Source organism: Cetorhinus maximus, unplaced genomic scaffold (assembly GCF_964194155.1).
Source record: "Cetorhinus maximus unplaced genomic scaffold, sCetMax3.hap1.1 HAP1_SCAFFOLD_1198, whole genome shotgun sequence".
In the NCBI taxonomy this organism is placed as follows: domain Eukaryota; kingdom Metazoa; phylum Chordata; class Chondrichthyes; order Lamniformes; family Cetorhinidae; genus Cetorhinus; species Cetorhinus maximus.
The window spans coordinates 57,501-72,500 of NW_027597140.1; positions in this window are offsets into that span (position 1 = coordinate 57,501).

Below are 15,000 nucleotides of genomic sequence, written 5' to 3' on the forward strand. Positions count from 1 at the left end.
TAAATAGAGCCACCCGCCCGGTGATAAGGGTGCAGTTAGGTGCCGACAGGCCCAGCAGCTCCAGGGGCTAAGTACATGTGGGTAAATGGTTAACCAGTCAGCAGGCAGAGCAGCCGGCCGGCAATTAGAGCCGCCCGCCCGCTAATCAGGGTGCAGATAGGTGCAGAACAGCCCATCATTTTCCAGGGGCTAAGTACATGTGGGTAAATGGTTAACCAGTTAGCAGGCAGAGCAGCCGGCCGGCAATTAGAGCCGCCCGCCCGCTAATCAAGGTGCAGTTAGGTGCAGAACAGCCCATCAGCTCCAGGGGCTAAGTACATGTGGGTCAATGGTTAACCAGTTAGCAGGCAGAGCAGCCGGCCGGCAATTAGAGCCGCCCGCCCGCCCGCTAATAAGGGTGCAGTTAGGTGCAGAACAGCCCATCAGCTTCCAGGGGCTAAGGACATGTGGGTAAATGGTGAACCAGTTAGCAGGCAGGGCAGCCGGCCGGCCGGTAATTAGAGCCGGCCGCCTGTCCGCCCGCTAATAAGGGTGCAGTATGGTGCAGAACAGCCCATCAGTTTCCAGGGGCTAAGTACATGTGGGTAAATGGTTAACCAGTTAGCAGGCAGGGCAGCCGGCCGGCCGGTAATTAGAGCCGTCCGCCTGTCCGCCCGCTATTAAGGGTGCAGTTAGGTGCAGAACAGCCCCTCTGTTTCCAGGGGCTAAGTACATGTGGGTCAATGGTTAACCAGTTAGCAGGCAATGCAGCCGGCCGGCAATTACAGCCGCCCGCCCGCTAATCAGGGTGCAGTTAGGTGCAGAACAGCCCATCAGCTTCCAGGGGCTAAGTACATGTGGGTAAATGGTTAACCAGTTAGCAGGCAGGGCAGCCGGCCGGCCGGTAATTAGAGCCGCCCGCCCGGTGATAAGGGTGCAGTTAGGTGCCGGCCAGCCCAGCAGCTCCAGGGGCTAAGTACATGTGGGTAAATGGTGAACCAGTTAGCAGGCAGGGCAGCCGGCCGGCCGGTAATTAGAGCCGCCCGCCCGGTGATAAGGGTGCAGTTAGGTGCCGGCCAGCCCAGCAGCTCCAGGGGCTAAGTACATGCGGGTAAATGGTTAACCAGTTAGCAGGCAGGGCAGCCGGCCGGCAATTAGAGCCGCCCGCCCGCTAATCAGGGTGCAGTTCGGTGCAGAACAGCCCATCAGCTCCAGGGGCTAAGTACATGTGGGTAAATGGTTAACCAGTTAGCAGGCAGGGCAGCCGGCCGGTAATTAGAGCCGACCTCCCGGCCATTACGGGTGCAGTTAGGTGCCGACCAGCCCAGCAGCTCCAGGGGCTAAGTACATGTGGGTAAATGATTAACCAGTTAGCAGGCAGGGCAGCCGGCCGGCCGGTAATTAGAGCCGACCTCCCGGCCATAGGGCTGCAGTTAGGTGCCGACCAGCCCAGCAGCTCCAGGGGCTAAGTACATGTGGGTAAATGATGAACCAGTTAGCAGGCAGGGCAGCCGGCCGCTAATTACAGCCGCCCGCCCGCTAGTAAGGGTGCAGTTAGGTGCAGGACAGCCCATCAGTTTCCAGGGGCTAAGTACATGTGGGTAAATGGTTAACCAGTTAGCAAGGCAGGGCAGCCGGCCGGCCGGTAATTAGAGCCGGCCGCCTGTCCGCCCGCTAGTAAGGGTGCAGTTAGGTGCAGAACAGCCCCTCAGTTTCCAGGGGCTAAGTACATGTGGGTCAATGGTTAACCAGTTAGCAGGCAGAGCAGCCGGCCGGCAATTAGAGCCGCCCGCCCGCTAATCAGGGTGCAGTTAGGTGCAGAACAGCCCATCAGTATCCAGGGGCTAAGGACATGTGGGTAAATGGTGAACCAGTTAGCAGGCAGGGCAGCCGGCCGGCCGGTAATTAGAGCCGGCCGCCTGTCCGCCCGCTAATAAGGGTGCAGTTAGGTGCAGAACAGCCCATCAGTTTCCAGGGGCTAAGTACATGTGGGTAAATGGTTAACCAGTTAGCAGGCAGGGCAGCCGGCCGGCCGGTAATTAGAGCCGGCCGCCTGTCCGCCCGCTAATAAGGGTGCAGTTAGGTGCAGAACAGCCCCTCTGTTTCCAGGGGCTAAGTACATGTGGGTCAATGGTTAACCAGTTAGCAGGCAGAGCAGCCGGCCGGCAATTACAGCCGCCCGCCCGCTAATCAGGGTGCAGTTAGGTGCAGAACAGCCCATCAGTATCCAGGGGCTAAGTACATGTGGGTAAAGGGTTTACCAGTTAGCAGGCAGGGCAGCCGGCCGGCCGGCAATTAGTGCCGACCTCCCGGCAACAAGGGTGCAGTTAGGTCGCCGACCAGCCCAGCAGCTCCAGGGGCTAAGTATATGTGAGTAAATGGTTGACCAGTTAAGCAGGCATGGCAGCCGGCCGGTAAGCGGAGCGTCCCGCCCCGTAATACGGGTGCAGTTAGCTGCAGAACACACCGGCAGGTCCAGGGACGAAGTACTTGGACGGGGAAACGGTTAACCAGTTAACAGGCAGGGCAGCCGTACGGGCAGTAGAGCCGCCCGCCCCGTAATACGGGTGCAGTTCGCGGCAGACCAGCCCCGCAGCTCAAAAGTCTAAGTGGAGAACGGGGAACCGGTTGACCGGTGAGCCGAAGCATGCCAGCAGGCAGGGAAGGTGCAAAAAGGGCCGATAAGACCGAACCGGCACGAGTAACAGGCTGCCGGGGGCGGGTTCCCAGCAAACCAGGTGAGGGGGCGTGGCCGGAGGCCGCGCAGCAGAGCCGCCCGCCCGTGAGTACGGTTAGAGGCAGCAGCGGGCTTCCCCAGCAGGGCAGAAGCCGAAGTGCAGGGAGCGAAATGGTTAACCAGCGAGCAGGCAGCATTCCGGCAGGGCTGGAGGGCGAAAAACGGCGTAAAATAACGGACCGGCAGGAGGAAATGGCTGCCGGGGGGCGGACCCAGAGCCCTCACGTGAGGGGGCGGTTCGGGAGGCAGAGCCGCGCATGCGCGGTTGGAAAACGCGTCACGTCGGAGCAGGGTGAAATCATTAACCAGTCGGCCGCTTCGACGTCGGCTGGCCGGGCCGAGGAGGGTCGGACCGGGGAAAGGTTCCCGGTTTCGTGTCCGTCGGGTGGTCCCGAGTGCGGCAGGAAAAAATCCGGAGTCCTGGGAGCCTTTTTTAAAAAAGAACCGGTCCGGGATGGGGTCGGATTTGGAAGCGTTTGCGGGGCCTAGGTGCCTCTTCGTCGGCATGACTACCGGACGGTCACCCGCCGATCGGCATTTGCGATTTGTTGGCTGGGGAGGTTGGCGGGGTACCTGCAGAATAGTAGGAGGTGGCAAATCGAGAATCGGTCGACATCGCCAAGTGCCTTCTCGAGCCTCCAGGTCTGCAGGGACCGACCCAGGCTGCCCCCAAACCGACCGCGAGGCCGTGCCGGGCGGCCATTTTTGGCCATTTTCGGCATTTTTCGCGTCTTTCGGTAGGTCACGGAAAGCGGCGGCCTGAAGCCCGGGCGTGCCCGGGGAAGGCTCCCCTTCGCCCGCGGGACCGGATTTGCCCCGGAAACGTCCCGAAGCCGGCCGGGAAGGCGGTTTCGAGGGCGAAGCACCTCCGATTGCCTTCGCAAGGCCGGGGAAAGTGGCCCCTGGGCCCGGGAGAGCAAAATCCGTGCGAGGACGGAAGCCCATGAGGTCAGATCCGAGGCTCTTACCCGGCGCCCGGTGGGGGTATTCCCGCAAAGAGCAGCGAGTGCGCCCGGCGACGGGTCAAGTTGCAATTTCTGGCATGCCACGCCTGGAGCTGGTTCATGAGTTCCCCTCGGAAGTCCCGATGAGGAAAGGGAAAAATGGCGTTTTGCGGGCTTTGGGGCCTCTTCGTCGGTAGGACTACCGCCCGAACTTACGGTTGGAATTGTCGGCAGGGGAGGTTGGCGGGGTACCTGCAGAATAGTAGGAGGTGGCAAATCGAGAATCGGTCGACATCGCCAAACGCCTTCTCGAGCCTCCAGGTCTGCAGGGACCGACCCAGGCTGCCGCCAAACCGACCGACAGGCCCTGCCGGCGGCCATTTTTGGCCATTTTCGGCATTTTTCGCCTCTTTCGGCCGGGATGGAAAAGCGGCGGCCTGAAGCCCGGGCCTGCCCGGGGAAGCCTCCTAATCGCCCGGGGGACCGGATTTGCCCCGGTGAGAGCCCCCGAAACGCCCCGAAGCCGGCCGGGAAGGCGGCCAAGGGCGAAGCACCTCGCATTGCGTTGGCAGGCCGTGCAAAGTGGCCTCCGGGCCCGCGAGACAATGCAGGGTGCCCTCGGTGTGCCCCTGAGAAATGGTTAACCAAACGAAGGACAGTGGGCCTCGGATTGCATTGGCAGGCCGTGCAAAGGGGCCCCCGGGCCCGCGAGACGTTACAGATTGCCCTCGGTGTGCCCCTGAGAAATGGTTAACCAATTGGACTTAGTCTCTGGCGGAGAGGCAAAGTGTTTTCACGAGAAATGGTTAACCAATTGGACTTAGTCTCTGGCAGAGAGGCAAAGTGTTTTCAAGAGAAATGGTTAACCAATTGGACTTAGTCTCTGGCAGAGAGGCAAAGTGTTTTCACGAGAAATGGTTAACCAATTGGACTTAGTCTCTGGCGGAGAGGCAAAGTGTTTTCAAGAGAAATGATTAACCAATTGGACTTAGTCTCTGGCGGAGAGACAAAGTGTTTTCAAGAGAAATGGTTAACCAATTGGACTTAGTCTCTGGCAGAGAGGCAAAGTGTTTTCACGAGAAATGGTTAACCAATTGGACTTAGTCTCTGGCAGAGAGGCAAAGTGTTTTCCTGAGAAATGGTTAACCAATTGGACTTAGTCTCTGAACGGCAGGCAAACTGTGCCCCTGAGAAATGGTTAACCAATTGGACTTAGTCTCTGGCAGAGAGGCAAAGTGTTTTCTCGAGAAATAATTAACCAATGAGGCCAATGGACCTCGGGTTGCATTGGCAGGCCGGGCAATGTGGCTCTTGGGCCCGCGAGAGCAAAATCCGTGCACAGACGGAAGTCCATGAGGTCAGATCCGAGGCCTTTACCCGGCACCCGGTGGGGGTATTCCCGCAGAGAGTAGCGAATCTGCCCGGCGACGGGTCAAGTTGCAATTTCTGGCATGCCACTCATGGAGCTGGTTAATGAGTTCCCCTCGGAAGTCCCGATGAGGAAAGGGCAAAATGGCGTTTTGCGGGCTTTGGGGCCTCTTCGTCGGTAGGACTACCGCCCGACCTTACGGTTGGAATTGTCGGCAGGGGAGGTTGGCGGGGTACCTGCAGAATAGTAGGAGGTGGCAAATCGAGAATCGGTCGACATCGCCAAAAACCTTCTCGAGCCTCCAGGTCTGCAGGGACCGACCCAGGCTGCCGCCAAACCGACCGAGAGGCCCTGCCGGCGGCCATTTTTGGCCATTTTCGGCATTTTTCGCCTCTTTCGGCCGGGATGGAAAAGCGGCGGCCTGAAGCCCGGGCCTGCCCGGGGAGGCCTCCTAATCGCCCGGGGGACCGGATTTGCCCCGGTGAGAGCCCCCGAAACGTCCCGAAGCCGGCCGGGAAGGCGGCCAAGGGCGAAGGACCTCGGATTGCATTGGCAGGCCGTGCAAAGTGGCCTCCGGGCCCGCGAGACAATGCAGGGTGCCCTCGGTGTGCCCCTGAGAAATGGTTAACCAAACGAAGGACAGTGCGCCTCGGATTGCATTGGCAGGCCGTGCAAAGGGGCCCCCGGGCCCGCGAGACGTTACAGGTTGCCCTCGGTGTGCCCCTGAGAAATGGTTAACCAATTGGACTTAGTCTCTGGCAGAGAGACAAAGTGTTTTCAAGAGAAATGGTTAACCAATTGGACTTAGTCTCTGGCAGAGAGGCAAAGTGTTTTCACGAGAAATGGTTAACCAATTGGACTTAGTCTCTGGCGGAGAGGCAAAGTGTTTTCAAGAGAAATGATTAACCAATTGGACTTAGTCTCTGGCAGAGAGGCAAAGTGTTTTCAAGAGAAATGGTTAACCAATTGGACTTAGTCTCTGGCGGAGAGACAAAGTGTTTTCAAGAGAAATGGATAACCAATTGGACTTAGTCTCTGGCAGAGAGGCAAAGTGTTTTCACGAGAAATGGTTAACCAATTGGACTTAGTTTCTGGCAGAGAGGCAAAGTGTTTTCAAGAGAAATGGTTAACCAATTGGACTTAGTCTCTGGCGGAGAGACAAAGTGTTTTCAAGAGAAATGGATAACCAATTGGACTTAGTCTCTGGCAGAGAGGCAAAGTGTTTTCACGAGAAATGGTTAACCAATTGGACTTAGTCTCTGGCAGAGAGGCAAAGTGTTTTCCAGAGAAATGGTTAACCAATTGGACTTAGTCTCTGGCGGAGAGACAAAGTGTTTTCAAGAGAAATGGTTAACCAATTGGACTTCGTCTCTGGCAGAGAGGCAAAGTGTTTTCAAGAGAAATGGTTAACCAATTGGACTTGGTCTCTGAACGGCAGGCAAATTGTGGCCTTGAGAAATGATTAACCAATTGGACTTAGTCTCTGGCGGAGAGGCAAAGTGTTTTCACGAGAAATGGTTAACCAGTTGGACTTAGTCTCTGGCGGAGAGACAAAGTGTTTTCCAGAGAAATGGATAACCAATTGGACTTAGTCTCTGGCAGAGAGGCAAAGTGTTTTCACGAGAAATGGTTAACCAATTGGACTTAGTCTCTGGCAGAGAGGCAAAGTGTTTTCAAGAGAAATGGTTAACCAATTGGACTTAGTCTCTGGCAGAGAGGCAAAGTGTTTTCAAGAGAAATGGTTAACCAATTGGACTTAGTCTCTGAACGGCAGGCAAATTGTGGCCTTGAGAAATGATTAACCAATTGGACTTAGTCTCTGGCGGAGAGGCAAAGTGTTTTCTCGAGAAATAATTAACCAATGAGGCCAATGGACCTCGGGTTGCATTGGCAGGCCGGGCAATGAGGCTCTTGGGCCCGCGAGAGCAAAATCCGTGCACAGACGGAAGTCCATGAGGTCAGATCCGAGGCCTTTACCCGGCACCCGGTGGGGGTATTCCCGCAGAGAGTAGCGAATCTGCCCGGCGACGGGTCAAGTTGCAATTTCTGGCATGCCACTCATGGAGCTGGTTAATGAGTTCCCCGCGGAAGTCCCGATGAGGAAAGGGCAAAATGGCGTTTTGCGGGCTTTGGGGCCTCTTCGTCGGTAGGACTACCGCCCGACCTTACGGTTGGAATTGTCGGCAGGGGAGGTTGGCGGGGTACCTGCAGAATAGTAGGAGGTGGCAAATCGAGAATCGGTCGACATCGCCAAAAACCTTCTCGAGCCTCCAGGTCTGCAGGGACCGACCCAGGCTGCCGCCAAACCGACCGAGAGGCCCTGCCGGCGGCCATTTTTGGCCATTTTCGGCATTTTTCGCCTCTTTCGGCCGGGATGGAAAAGCGGCGGCCTGAAGCCCGGGCCTGCCCGGGGAGGCCTCCTAATCGCCCGGGGGACCGGATTTGCCCCGGTGAGAGCCCCCGAAACGTCCCGAAGCCGGCCGGGAAGGCGGCCAAGGGCGAAGCACCTCGCATTGCGTTGGCAGGCCGTGCAAAGTGGCCTCCGGGCCCGCGAGACAATGCAGGGTGCCCTCGGTGTGCCCCTGAGAAATGGTTAACCAAACGAAGGACAGTGCGGCTCGGATTGCATTGGCAGGCCGTGCAAAGGGGCCCCCGGGCCCGCGAGACGTTACAGATTGCCCTCGGTGAGCCCCTGAGAAATGGTTAACCAATTGGACTTAGTCTCTGGCAGAGAGGCAAAGTGTTTTCACGAGAAATGGTTAACCAATTGGACTTAGTCTCTGGCGGAGAGACAAAGTGTTTTCACGAGAAATGGTTAACCAATTGGACTTAGTCTCTGGCAGAGAGGCAAAGTGTTTTCAAGAGAAATGGTTAACCAGTTGGACTTAGTCTCTGGCAGAGAGGCAAAGTGTTTTCACGAGAAATGGTTAACCAATTGGACTTAGTCTCTGGCGGAGAGGCAAAGTGTTTTCAAGAGAAATGATTAACCAATTGGACTTAGTCTCTGGCGGAGAGACAAAGTGTTTTCAAGAGAAATGGTTAACCAATTGGACTTAGTCTCTGGCAGAGAGGCAAAGTGTTTTCAAGAGAAATGGTTAACCAATTGGACTTAGTCTCTGGCAGAGAGGCAAAGTGTTTTCCAGAGAAATGGTTAACCAATTGGACTTAGTCTCTGGCAGAGAGGCAAAGTGTTTTCCAGAGAAATGGTTAACCAATTGGACTTAGTCTCTGGCGGAGAGACAAAGTGTTTTCAAGAGAAATGGATAACCAATTGGACTTAGTCTCTGGCAGAGAGGCAAAGTGTTTTCACGAGAAATGGTTAACCAATTGGACTTAGTCTCTGGCAGAGAGGCAAAGTGTTTTCAAGAGAAATGGTTAACCAATTGGACTTAGTCTCTGGCGGAGAGACAAAGTGTTTTCAAGAGAAATGGTTAACCAATTGGACTTCGTCTCTGGCAGAGAGGCAAAGTGTTTTCAAGAGAAATGGTTAACCAATTGGACTTGGTCTCTGAACGGCAGGCAAATTGTGGCCTTGAGAAATGATTAACCAATTGGACTTAGTCTCTGGCGGAGAGGCAAAGTGTTTTCACGAGAAATGGTTAACCAGTTGGACTTAGTCTCTGGCGGAGAGACAAAGTGTTTTCCAGAGAAATGGATAACCAATTGGACTTAGTCTCTGGCAGAGAGGCAAAGTGTTTTCACGAGAAATGGTTAACCAATTGGACTTAGTCTCTGGCAGAGAGGCAAAGTGTTTTCAAGAGAAATGGTTAACCAATTGGACTTAGTCTCTGGCAGAGAGGCAAAGTGTTTTCAAGAGAAATGGTTAACCAATTGGACTTAGTCTCTGAACGGCAGGCAAATTGTGGCCTTGAGAAATGATTAACCAATTGGACTTAGTCTCTGGCGGAGAGGCAAAGTGTTTTCTCGAGAAATAATTAACCAATGAGGCCAATGGACCTCGGGTTGCATTGGCAGGCCGGGCAATGAGGCTCTTGGGCCCGCGAGAGCAAAATCCGTGCACAGACGGAAGTCCATGAGGTCAGATCCGAGGCCTTTACCCGGCACCCGGTGGGGGTATTCCCGCAGAGAGTAGCGAATCTGCCCGGCGACGGGTCAAGTTGCAATTTCTGGCATGCCACTCATGGAGCTGGTTAATGAGTTCCCCGCGGAAGTCCCGATGAGGAAAGGGCAAAATGGCGTTTTGCGGGCTTTGGGGCCTCTTCGTCGGTAGGACTACCGCCCGACCTTACGGTTGGAATTGTCGGCAGGGGAGGTTGGCGGGGTACCTGCAGAATAGTAGGAGGTGGCAAATCGAGAATCGGTCGACATCGCCAAAAACCTTCTCGAGCCTCCAGGTCTGCAGGGACCGACCCAGGCTGCCGCCAAACCGACCGAGAGGCCCTGCCGGCGGCCATTTTTGGCCATTTTCGGCATTTTTCGCCTCTTTCGGCCGGGATGGAAAAGCGGCGGCCTGAAGCCCGGGCCTGCCCGGGGAGGCCTCCTAATCGCCCGGGGGACCGGATTTGCCCCGGTGAGAGCCCCCGAAACGTCCCGAAGCCGGCCGGGAAGGCGGCCAAGGGCGAAGCACCTCGCATTGCGTTGGCAGGCCGTGCAAAGTGGCCTCCGGGCCCGCGAGACAATGCAGGGTGCCCTCGGTGTGCCCCTGAGAAATGGTTAACCAAACGAAGGACAGTGCGGCTCGGATTGCATTGGCAGGCCGTGCAAAGGGGCCCCCGGGCCCGCGAGACGTTACAGATTGCCCTCGGTGAGCCCCTGAGAAATGGTTAACCAATTGGACTTAGTCTCTGGCAGAGAGGCAAAGTGTTTTCAAGAGAAATGGTTAACCAATTGGACTTAGTCTCTGGCGGAGAGACAAAGTGTTTTCACGAGAAATGGTTAACCAATTGGACTTAGTCTCTGGCAGAGAGGCAAAGTGTTTTCAAGAGAAATGGTTAACCAGTTGGACTTAGTCTCTGGCAGAGAGGCAAAGTGTTTTCACGAGAAATGGTTAACCAATTGGACTTAGTCTCTGGCGGAGAGGCAAAGTGTTTTCAAGAGAAATGATTAACCAATTGGACTTAGTCTCTGGCGGAGAGACAAAGTGTTTTCAAGAGAAATGGTTAACCAATTGGACTTAGTCTCTGGCAGAGAGGCAAAGTGTTTTCAAGAGAAATGGTTAACCAATTGGACTTAGTCTCTGGCAGAGAGGCAAAGTGTTTTCCAGAGAAATGGTTAACCAATTGGACTTAGTCTCTGGCAGAGAGGCAAAGTGTTTTCCAGAGAAATGGTTAACCAATTGGACTTAGTCTCTGGCGGAGAGACAAAGTGTTTTCAAGAGAAATGGATAACCAATTGGACTTAGTCTCTGGCAGAGAGGCAAAGTGTTTTCACGAGAAATGGTTAACCAATTGGACTTAGTCTCTGGCAGAGAGGCAAAGTGTTTTCAAGAGAAATGGTTAACCAATTGGACTTAGTCTCTGGCGGAGAGACAAAGTGTTTTCAAGAGAAATGGTTAACCAATTGGACTTCGTCTCTGGCAGAGAGGCAAAGTGTTTTCAAGAGAAATGGTTAACCAATTGGACTTGGTCTCTGAACGGCAGGCAAATTGTGGCCTTGAGAAATGATTAACCAATTGGACTTAGTCTCTGGCGGAGAGGCAAAGTGTTTTCACGAGAAATGGTTAACCAGTTGGACTTAGTCTCTGGCGGAGAGACAAAGTGTTTTCCAGAGAAATGGATAACCAATTGGACTTAGTCTCTGGCAGAGAGGCAAAGTGTTTTCACGAGAAATGGTTAACCAATTGGACTTAGTCTCTGGCAGAGAGGCAAAGTGTTTTCAAGAGAAATGGTTAACCAATTGGACTTAGTCTCTGGCAGAGAGGCAAAGTGTTTTCAAGAGAAATGGTTAACCAATTGGACTTAGTCTCTGAACGGCAGGCAAATTGTGGCCTTGAGAAATGATTAACCAATTGGACTTAGTCTCTGGCGGAGAGGCAAAGTGTTTTCTCGAGAAATAATTAACCAATGAGGCCAATGGACCTCGGGTTGCATTGGCAGGCCGGGCAATGAGGCTCTTGGGCCCGCGAGAGCAAAATCCGTGCACAGACGGAAGTCCATGAGGTCAGATCCGAGGCCTTTACCCGGCACCCGGTGGGGGTATTCCCGCAGAGAGTAGCGAATCTGCCCGGCGACGGGTCAAGTTGCAATTTCTGGCATGCCACTCATGGAGCTGGTTAATGAGTTCCCCGCGGAAGTCCCGATGAGGAAAGGGCAAAATGGCGTTTTGCGGGCTTTGGGGCCTCTTCGTCGGTAGGACTACCGCCCGACCTTACGGTTGGAATTGTCGGCAGGGGAGGTTGGCGGGGTACCTGCAGAATAGTAGGAGGTGGCAAATCGAGAATCGGTCGACATCGCCAAAAACCTTCTCGAGCCTCCAGGTCTGCAGGGACCGACCCAGGCTGCCGCCAAACCGACCGAGAGGCCCTGCCGGCGGCCATTTTTGGCCATTTTCGGCATTTTTCGCCTCTTTCGGCCGGGATGGAAAAGCGGCGGCCTGAAGCCCGGGCCTGCCCGGGGAGGCCTCCTAATCGCCCGGGGGACCGGATTTGCCCCGGTGAGAGCCCCCGAAACGTCCCGAAGCCGGCCGGGAAGGCGGCCAAGGGCGAAGCACCTCGCATTGCGTTGGCAGGCCGTGCAAAGTGGCCTCCGGGCCCGCGAGACAATGCAGGGTGCCCTCGGTGTGCCCCTGAGAAATGGTTAACCAAACGAAGGACAGTGCGGCTCGGATTGCATTGGCAGGCCGTGCAAAGGGGCCCCCGGGCCCGCGAGACGTTACAGATTGCCCTCGGTGAGCCCCTGAGAAATGGTTAACCAATTGGACTTAGTCTCTGGCAGAGAGGCAAAGTGTTTTCACGAGAAATGGTTAACCAATTGGACTTAGTCTCTGGCGGAGAGACAAAGTGTTTTCACGAGAAATGGTTAACCAATTGGACTTAGTCTCTGGCAGAGAGGCAAAGTGTTTTCAAGAGAAATGGTTAACCAGTTGGACTTAGTCTCTGGCAGAGAGGCAAAGTGTTTTCACGAGAAATGGTTAACCAATTGGACTTAGTCTCTGGCGGAGAGGCAAAGTGTTTTCAAGAGAAATGATTAACCAATTGGACTTAGTCTCTGGCGGAGAGACAAAGTGTTTTCAAGAGAAATGGTTAACCAATTGGACTTAGTCTCTGGCAGAGAGGCAAAGTGTTTTCAAGAGAAATGGTTAACCAATTGGACTTAGTCTCTGGCAGAGAGGCAAAGTGTTTTCCAGAGAAATGGTTAACCAATTGGACTTAGTCTCTGGCAGAGAGGCAAAGTGTTTTCCAGAGAAATGGTTAACCAATTGGACTTAGTCTCTGGCGGAGAGACAAAGTGTTTTCAAGAGAAATGGATAACCAATTGGACTTAGTCTCTGGCAGAGAGGCAAAGTGTTTTCACGAGAAATGGTTAACCAATTGGACTTAGTCTCTGGCAGAGAGGCAAAGTGTTTTCAAGAGAAATGGTTAACCAATTGGACTTAGTCTCTGGCGGAGAGACAAAGTGTTTTCAAGAGAAATGGTTAACCAATTGGACTTCGTCTCTGGCAGAGAGGCAAAGTGTTTTCAAGAGAAATGGTTAACCAATTGGACTTGGTCTCTGAACGGCAGGCAAATTGTGGCCTTGAGAAATGATTAACCAATTGGACTTAGTCTCTGGCGGAGAGGCAAAGTGTTTTCACGAGAAATGGTTAACCAGTTGGACTTAGTCTCTGGCGGAGAGACAAAGTGTTTTCCAGAGAAATGGATAACCAATTGGACTTAGTCTCTGGCAGAGAGGCAAAGTGTTTTCACGAGAAATGGTTAACCAATTGGACTTAGTCTCTGGCAGAGAGGCAAAGTGTTTTCAAGAGAAATGGTTAACCAATTGGACTTAGTCTCTGGCAGAGAGGCAAAGTGTTTTCAAGAGAAATGGTTAACCAATTGGACTTAGTCTCTGAACGGCAGGCAAATTGTGGCCTTGAGAAATGATTAACCAATTGGACTTAGTCTCTGGCGGAGAGGCAAAGTGTTTTCTCGAGAAATAATTAACCAATGAGGCCAATGGACCTCGGGTTGCATTGGCAGGCCGGGCAATGAGGCTCTTGGGCCCGCGAGAGCAAAATCCGTGCACAGACGGAAGTCCATGAGGTCAGATCCGAGGCCTTTACCCGGCACCCGGTGGGGGTATTCCCGCAGAGAGTAGCGAATCTGCCCGGCGACGGGTCAAGTTGCAATTTCTGGCATGCCACTCATGGAGCTGGTTAATGAGTTCCCCGCGGAAGTCCCGATGAGGAAAGGGCAAAATGGCGTTTTGCGGGCTTTGGGGCCTCTTCGTCGGTAGGACTACCGCCCGACCTTACGGTTGGAATTGTCGGCAGGGGAGGTTGGCGGGGTACCTGCAGAATAGTAGGAGGTGGCAAATCGAGAATCGGTCGACATCGCCAAAAACCTTCTCGAGCCTCCAGGTCTGCAGGGACCGACCCAGGCTGCCGCCAAACCGACCGAGAGGCCCTGCCGGCGGCCATTTTTGGCCATTTTCGGCATTTTTCGCCTCTTTCGGCCGGGATGGAAAAGCGGCGGCCTGAAGCCCGGGCCTGCCCGGGGAGGCCTCCTAATCGCCCGGGGGACCGGATTTGCCCCGGTGAGAGCCCCCGAAACGTCCCGAAGCCGGCCGGGAAGGCGGCCAAGGGCGAAGCACCTCGCATTGCGTTGGCAGGCCGTGCAAAGTGGCCTCCGGGCCCGCGAGACAATGCAGGGTGCCCTCGGTGTGCCCCTGAGAAATGGTTAACCAAACGAAGGACAGTGCGGCTCGGATTGCATTGGCAGGCCGTGCAAAGGGGCCCCCGGGCCCGCGAGACGTTACAGATTGCCCTCGGTGAGCTCCTGAGAAATGGTTAACCAATTGGACTTAGTCTCTGGCAGAGAGGCAAAGTGTTTTCAAGAGAAATGGTTAACCAATTGGACTTAGTCTCTGGCGGAGAGACAAAGTGTTTTCAAGAGAAATGGTTAACCAATTGGACTTAGTCTCTGGCAGAGAGGCAAAGTGTTTTCAAGAGAAATGGTTAACCAATTGGACTTAGTCTCTGGCAGAGAGGCAAAGTGTTTTCCAGAGAAATGGTTAACCAATTGGACTTAGTCTCTGGCGGAGAGACAAAGTGTTTTCAAGAGAAATGGATAACCAATTGGACTTAGTCTCTGGCAGAGAGGCAAAGTGTTTTCACGAGAAATGGTTAACCAATTGGACTTAGTCTCTGGCAGAGAGGCAAAGTGTTTTCAAGAGAAATGGTTAACCAATTGGACTTAGTCTCTGGCGGAGAGACAAAGTGTTTTCAAGAGAAATGGTTAACCAATTGGACTTAGTCTCTGGCAGAGAGGCAAAGTGTTTTCAAGAGAAATGGTTAACCAATTGGACTTGGTCTCTGAACGGCAGGCAAATTGCGGCCTTGAGAAATGATTAACCAATTGGACTTAGTCTCTGGCAGAGAGGCAAAGTGTTTTCCTGAGAAATGGTTAACCAATTGGACTTAGTCTCTGGCGGAGAGGCAAAGTGTTTCCCGTTGTAATGGTTGGCCAATGCACTTCGGATTGCGTTGGCAGGCCGTGGAAAGTGGCTCTTGCGCCCGCGAGAGCAAAATCCGTGCGCAGACGGAAGTCCATGAGGTCAGATCCGAGGCCTTTACCCGGCACCCGGTGGGGGTATTCCCGCAGAGAGTAGCGGGTGTGCCCGGCGACGGGTCAAGTTGCAATTTCTGGCATACCACTCCTGGAGCTCGTTAATGAGTTCCCCTCGGAAGTCCCGATGAGAAAATGGCAAAATGGCGTTTTGCGGGCTTTGGGGCCTCCTGGACGGTAGGCCTACCGCCCGACCTTACGGTTGCAATTGTTGGCAGGGGAGGTTGGCGGGGTACCCGGAGATTTT